This window comes from Pyxicephalus adspersus, chromosome 6, assembly GCF_032062135.1.
Source record: "Pyxicephalus adspersus chromosome 6, UCB_Pads_2.0, whole genome shotgun sequence".
Taxonomy (NCBI): Eukaryota; Metazoa; Chordata; class Amphibia; order Anura; family Pyxicephalidae; genus Pyxicephalus; species Pyxicephalus adspersus.
In genome coordinates this window covers 1,534,655-1,541,326 of record NC_092863.1, presented here as the reverse complement: position 1 = coordinate 1,541,326, position 6,672 = coordinate 1,534,655, and the positions used below count along the sequence as shown (strand labels likewise).

Genomic DNA, 6,672 nt, shown 5'->3' with positions numbered 1-6,672 from the left:
CTATAAATGTATCCTCCTATAAATGTATCCTCCTATAAATGTATCCTCCTATAAACGTATCCTCCTATAAATGTATCCTCCTATTTATGTATCCTCCTATAAATGTAAAAAAGATAAATGCTCACTGCGCATGCATGAATTTTTTTTATACATTTAGGGAAAAGCCCCTTCTGAGCATGTGCACAAGCAGCAGCCCGAAGCCTTCTGGGTTATGTGACGTTTGTATCCCAGTATGCTCTGCGCTCCCATTCAGTCTTTACTGCCGTGGCAATTTATATTAAATTCCTTTAATATAGGGTAAACATTAAATTTAGGAATATCAGACATCCCCCCAAGCATTTCCTCATGGGAGTCTTATTTGTGTTTCAATGGCAGTAAGTGATTCCCACAAGGGAATGTCAGATTCCCTGTTTTATAAATAGAGCTCTAAGAGTTGTCACCAGAACAGGAAATGCTGAAAATCTTACAATGGGGACACCTGGACTGTGATAACTTTCTAACTGTGGATTTTCCATATTTAGGGAGATTTTCTGTAACTTCCTGTCACACTGACCAAGTGAATTGATATTCACTAAACCCTAAGCCATTTCACCCGAGCAAGGCTTCAATTTCTTCTCAATTAAAAATATCTAAAGCAATTTTTTCCAGTTGTAGATGGAGTGATTTACTCTCTAGATCAGCCTTTTTTATACTTTTTAACATGGGGGAATCCCTGGCAATAACTTTCAGGTCTTCAGGGAACCCCGGCTATATTTCCTATATCCACAGCTCACAGTATATTAGCATGGAGGTCAGTGGGAAGAATTCCTTTTAAATTGCTCACTATTGGGAAGAATGTCACCTGGGGTGCCACCTATTGATGGGGCACAAATCTCCAAGGTTCGGATTTTGCTCTATAGCGCCATCTATCCAATGGATGATCTTCCTGCATTTTCCCTCTCCCCTTGGATGAGCCTATAGTCAGTGTTTCACAGTGACGCAGAAAAGGAACCGCACTTCTTAACATTTGAAGGGGCAGAATCTGCAGCCTGAGCTTGCTGTTTATAATGGCCGTGTTTATTGAACATGACAAATGACCCCCAGACCCCGATGTGATCACATAGATGAGCCGGTGTAATGGCTGAAAATTGGAGCGCAGCCTGGCTGATTAAAGCTCTCGCTGACACGCTATCAATCACAGCTCGGCCTGATTAACTACCACGCTGATCCGTGTCACCCTCTAATGTATTTTTTGGCTGGGAGAGAGCAATTGCTGCAAGCAATTTATTTGAATTGATTAAGAAAAAAAATGCAGCAGTAGGGATCAGCGAGGATTAGCAGTGGGGAGCAGTAGGGATCAGTGGGAGAAGCAAGGAGCAGAAGTAGGGATCAATCGGGAGCAGCAGTAGGTATCAGTGGGGAGCAGAAGTAGGGATCAGTGGGGAGCAGCAGGAAGCAGAAGTAGGGATTAGTGGGGAGAAGCAGGGAGCAGCGGGCGGCAGCAGTAGGAATTAGTGGGGAGCAGCAGTAGGGATCAGTGGGGAGAAGCAGGAAGCAGCGGGAAGCAGCAGATGGGATCAGTGGGGAGAAGCAGGAAGCAGAAGTAGGGATCAGTGGGGAGAAGCAGGGAGCAGCGGGGAGCAGCAGTAGGGATTAGTGGGGAGCAGCAATAGGGATCAGTGGGGAGAAGTAGGAAGCAGAAGTAAGGATCAGTGGGGAGAAGCAGGGAGCAGCAGAAGGGATCAGTGGGGAGAAGCAGGGAGGAGTGGGGAGCAGCAGTAGGGATCAGTGGGGAGAAGCAGGGAGCAGCAATTGGGATTAGTGGGGAGAAGCGGGGAGCAGCAGTAGGGATCAGTGGGGAAAAGCAGGGAGCAGTGGGGAGCAGCAGTGGGGATCAGTGGGGAAAAGCAGGGAGCAGTGGGGAGCAGCAGTGGGGATCAGTGGGGAGAAGCAGGGAGCAGCAGTAGGGATCAGTGGGGAGCAGCAGTAGGGATCAGTGGGGAGCAGCAGTAGGGATCAGTGGGGAGCAGCAGTAGGGATCAGTGGGGAGTAGCAGTAGAGATTAGTGGGGAGAAGCAAGGAGCAGCAGTGGGGATCAGTGGGGAGCAGCAGTAAGGATCAGTGGGGAGAAGCAGGGAGCAGCAATAGGGATTAGTGGGGAGCAGCAGTAAGGATCAGGGAGGAGCTCCAGACTTTTGCTGATGGTGTAGCCGGGATTAATGGGTGAGAGGGGGCTGGTGGTCTCCCCTTGGTTGGAAGGAGCAGACTGACCTGCCTGAGAAACGGAAGGATTTGTTTTTGATTCCTGAAAAACAAAAGCCGCTTCTTGAAGTCCGTCCCAAATCCTGGGAACACACTGAGATAATGACACCTTTATGGAGGGGAGTATTGTGCATTTCGGATACGTCCCCCTCCTGTGTCAGGTCTGTGATGCAGAACTCCCGCAGTTACATTTTCAACTTCATTGTTTGCCATGTGTGCACTGCTATTCTGCAGCAGCTGGAAAACATATTTCACCTACCCTCTCACCAGCTGAGCATTATATAAAGTGGGCGTGAACCTTAACTGAAGAACATTTTGTAAGCTCCTTGCACCATAAAATAGTTTTTTTTGTCCTCATCCTATTTCCTTCTTGGTGCCATTGCTCTCCTGCAGCCCCTTCCTGCACTCCAGTGATGGCTGCTAAGGGTTCATTTCCTGATGGTGACAAATATAATGCATGCAATTGCAGTCCCTGTGCAAGGGTGACAACGCTGAATAACAACAGAGAGACCAGGGCTGTGTTGTCACCCTATAATAATATTGGAGATATCTAGATTTGTGATTGGTTCAGTGAAAGTGCTCGTGCTTCCTAAACTGCAATGGGTGAATGCATGTTAATGTACCTAAAAGGTATTAAGTAGACATAGCCCAACGTGCAGATATAACTCTTATTTACTAATTACATTTCGACTGTTCCTTCACCTTGCAAAGGATTATTCACCTTTATTAGTGACAATTTGCTTTGTAAAGAAAATCCAATCTTAGAATCTAAAGAAATCTTTTTTTTTTGCTTGCAAATAATTGGATGGCTGAAGTCAGCAGAGCTTCATCGTATTTACTAACACAGAGAACCTTTGCTACGTAAACGCCTTTTGCTTTAGTAAATCAACCCCATTGGTTAATTACCAGGTGCAATTTAAACATTTGTCCACTGGAGGGTGCTGTGTTTGTTTCCATTCACATTGCCCCACCTAGTGCATCCATTTGGCATTTTCATCTTTTGATCCTAAACTGTGCAAGGTGAATGCAATATATCATGTTTGAGTGCAAGAAGAAAAAATACGTGAAGTTGGAATTCCTAAACAGCATGCTTGTTGTAAATCCGTTGAAGCTACTGAAAACCCTGGATCAGCATGACCCCCTTAGACTTGGGCTTTTCCCGAAAGCAGAGGTCAGCAGCGTTGATCCTGTTTATCCCCATTGCTTTCTTTTATACAACCACCATCTGGTAAAGGGCATTTGCCACCTGGTCACTATTGAGACTTGATGCCTGCAGAGCATTGCATTGACTTCCCTTGGCTTTGCCGACGTGGCGCACACCGGTGATTATTGTACGTGTCGTACGTACGTGTGATCTCTGCAAGTATATACTGATAACTGATTGCACAGATCTGGAGCCCTGTGTGTGGTGAGCCATTATTCTCTGCACCCCATTGCAATCAATCATTGGAGAATATTATGGGGTGATTTTATTCCCAGGATCACCCTACTAAGTCTCCCTACCCTGTGCCCAACCTAAGAGTGGCCACACATGGCACGAGAAGATCATTCAATGATTGAATACAAGACTTTCCATTCTATGGACTTACTGAGCTCCTCACTGTACTACAGATCCATCGTTTCTATAGAAGCAGGACGGTGCCATCTGTACCCGGAGCAATCAGAAATCTCTATATCTATGGCCACCATGATTGGTAAGGACCGGCTGGATTATTGTCTGGTTTATTTTTTTTTTTTTTTTGTGATCGATCTTTTGTTCTTTAACCTTATATCTTGTGTAGTCCACCAGCAGATCTTCTGTAGTCCACCAGCACCTGGATACATAATCATTCCATGGACCGAGGACTGGGCTGAGGGGCAGACAAAAATGGCGCCGCCCTGGGCACTTCAGAAAATGGTCAGTAACTTGTACCCTTACCCCTCATTCACTTCTCCATGGGTGTCCTGACCCTGGTGAATCTATTCCCTCATCCTCCTCGGTATAAGGGAAATCTGCAGTGGATCTCTCTGCCTTGTTTAGTATGGATCAGTCGTCGTGCGCTGTGGGTGACACGATGATTGTGTATCTTGTTCCCCATTGTCGCCGCAGCAGAGAACAGGAGATGAAAGTGAAGATTGTTATCAGGATTCCCGTCTTTATCTCCCCAGGGATCATGGCGGCACAATGCAATTGTTGTGGTATTTGTGGAGCCGGTGGAGGGGCAGTGCTGGGGGTATTACAGACACACTTGGCCCACAATTATAGATTCTCTAGAATAAATTAAACCCCCCATGTCCCATTGCCCCCCTCGCCTGTCTCATATTCGCCTACACACGTCATAGCCATCATTCAGCATTTTTACTAAAAAACCCTAACTATGTTCTTGTTACCTCTCTTCCATAGGTGATTGCTGAGCGTGCTCATAGGAATGACCTGGTGCTGCTGCTTCTTCATTGACCAATCAGGACCTGGAGGCAGGTAGGTGACCAAGGTGTGCTGTTTACCTGCAACAAGGAAAACGGACGTCACAAACTTACCTCTGATCTCAAACCTATCCCTGCAGCCCGCCAGGATGGGGTAGATCCCAAACTTACCCCTGCAGCCCGCCAGGATGGGGTGGATCCCAAACTTACCTCTGTAGCCCGCCAGGATGGGGAAGATCTCAAACTTACTTCTGCAGCCCGCCAGGATGGGGTAGATCCCAAATTTACCTCTGCAGCCCGCCAGGATGGGGAAGATCCTCTGCAGCCCGCCAGGATGGGGTAGATGTCAAACTTACCTCTGCAGCCCGCCAGGATGGGGTAAATCCCAAACATTTCACAAATGCATTAAAAATATGCACTGATGTGCTTTGTCTGGATTCCAGGGTTCAGTGTCGGATGACGCTCTGGTATTTACTTGTACGCAGCATTACAAATAAAGCAATGAATTCCCTTCCGCTGGTTTATAATCACCCCATTATGGACTTTCTGGGGTGCATTTCCACAATCCATACACGGTGATTATTTTACTCCTCAGTATATTTTATCAGCTCCTTAATGTCGCCTACATCATTCTGCCGGCGGCCCAGCGGCGGCGTTCTTGGACGTCTTCCCGGATCGCTACAAATGTTATACAAATCGTAAACATAAAATCCATATTTGATGGATTTTCTGCAGTTTTTCTGGCCCAGATTGGTTTGTGGCTGTGCAAATCTTGAAGGTAATTGTTTTGTTCTGTATAAATCCCAGAGTTCTTGTACCAAACTCAATTAATAGATAAAACAGAACCATCTGAAGAGCGCAGATCTCTGAAACCGAATGCCTCTAATTCAGGGAGAGATTGTTTTAATGGAACCTAATTGAATTCAGAGCTGTTCTTTATGAAAATCGCATTAAAAAGAAACTTCATAGAGGAGAAGATAAAAATGACTTAAACCTCGCGTTTTAATTTTACAGGAGACGGCGGCACCAAAAACAAGCCCCTCCCCCGGCGCAGTGATGTCATGAAAACAGGACGGGACTTCTTATTGATAAGTGATCAGCACGGGCAGAATGACAATCAATCAATGCAATAAGGATCTGACCGCTTCCTGTTCCCAAAAACCCGACTCCTCCAACTCCCAGCAAAGGTACAGGAAATACGTCTGTTAAATTTTTAAATGTGAAGTTTTTTTAGCTAAGTAAAACATTTAAATATTAGATATTATTATTATTATTATTATTCAGCGCTGCGTAATATGTTGGCGCTATATATGTATAGATAATAAATATAATATGAATGTATTATTTAAATATTAGAAAATGAAATAAGCAGCAGATTTATCATATCTATAAGAAGCTGCTGAAAGGTGACACAAATATGTCTCCATGTCTGAGAATATTGAACATTTGTTGGTGCTTTATGAATCCTGTATAATAATAATAATATAATAGGTGCGGCCCATTCTCCCCCATTATCCCATAGTAATCTAGGACTGGTACACAGGGGCAGATTTCGACTTACGGTCTGATTGCTGCCCTGATAAATAGACTTTAGCAATCAACCAATCATAAGCAAGCAGCTTTTGGGGTAATAATTGCACCAAATATATCCATTTGGAAGGCTAATGTCAATGAATATCATACACATGTGTGCAGTGTATTGGGACTTCCAATTATTACTGAACAGAATGTCAATCAAATCAATCATAAATTGGCCACAGATCTCTATCACGTGTATCCGGCCTAATGGGATCTACAAGCAATGTCTGTTAATCCTGCCAAAAATCCTGTGATCTGACAACTTCTTGTACTCTTTGCCTGTGCCGGCTGCTTCCAGTTCCAATGTTCTTAGTTTTCTCTGTGGATAAGCGGGGGTTGTTCTGTAGTCCTATAAAAGCAAAGTCACCAGCTCACCAAATAATTACATTTTATTTAGTACAATCATTATTGGATTTTTTACAGGGAAATAAGAGTCTGTAAGTTAAGCTA

General features: G+C 44.7%; 1 long non-coding RNA gene across 1 annotated transcript in view; it reads right to left on the bottom strand.

Moving 5' to 3' along the window:
• Positions 1-4,880, bottom strand: part of LOC140332434 (uncharacterized) — a 14,318-nt gene extending 9,438 nt beyond the window's left edge. Inside the window, exon 1 of the long non-coding RNA XR_011921118.1 lies at positions 4,612-4,880. This is a non-coding gene — a long non-coding RNA (uncharacterized lncRNA). The remainder of the gene's footprint in view (positions 1-4,611) is intronic.
• Positions 4,881-6,672: the final 1,792 nt, after the last annotated feature.